This window comes from Gregarina niphandrodes (genome assembly GCF_000223845.1).
Source record: "Gregarina niphandrodes unplaced genomic scaffold scaffold00068, whole genome shotgun sequence".
Classification (NCBI taxonomy): domain Eukaryota; phylum Apicomplexa; class Conoidasida; order Eugregarinorida; family Gregarinidae; genus Gregarina; species Gregarina niphandrodes.
The window spans coordinates 11,206-12,075 of NW_011645834.1; positions in this window are offsets into that span (position 1 = coordinate 11,206).

Sequence of the window (870 nt, forward strand, 5' to 3'; positions counted from 1 at the left end):
GATTCCCCGGGCGGGTGGTAGACGCGGAGCCGGTTCCAACGACTAAGCCAGTCGTAATCAGTAAGGCAGGACTCCAGCAACTCTGACGGAGGGGCCAACACCACAACTTCAGCTGCGCCCTTCCCGTCAGAGACGACGGCCATCCTCGCAATACAGCCGTCGGTAGAAGACAACTTCCCATTGGGATCGACGAACGCCGCCAGTGCTACAGACCCCGGCACATTAACCAAGGGTTGCGCAGCACTTGCCTTCATCAGAAATTTAAGCCAAAAAACTGAACTGACTTGCCACAATTGTTACGTCTTATAACCTGAGCCGAATTGCTCAAGGTTCGAGACCGAGTGCGCGTGCTACCCCCACCGGAGATGGGTGTGATCAGGCCGTCAAAGAGCGAGTGGGGCCGCAGCACCGCACTTCGTCAAGAAGAAGACGAGAAGTGGCGGTGCGTGCTGGGCTAGAGGCGCGTGACCAGCGGTGGATTCCTATCGCAAGGACTCGTATATGCCCGCATCGACATTGACGCATCCCGTAGTAGTGTTGCGATCTCACAGCTGTGTGTAACCAACTGAGTTCGTACAGTCGGGTCCTAGCCCCCCCATCCTTCTTCCCTCACCCTTCTTTTGGGATGATCCTCGAGAGCCACTAACACACGATGGCTACTAACCCTCTTGACAACTCTGTGGCGGAGCTGTCCATGGTGGGTTGCAAGGCCGGGTGGTGTGTCAGTGGGCAAGGTCAGTTGTTGTGCCTCGCCCGCCTAATTTAGTCAGACGTACGACGGCAGATGACTGGCGCGCGGTGGTTGAGATCGACCGTAGATGTCGCCTGAGTGGCCTCATCTCCGCCAAGATAGCATACCGTGAGGGAACT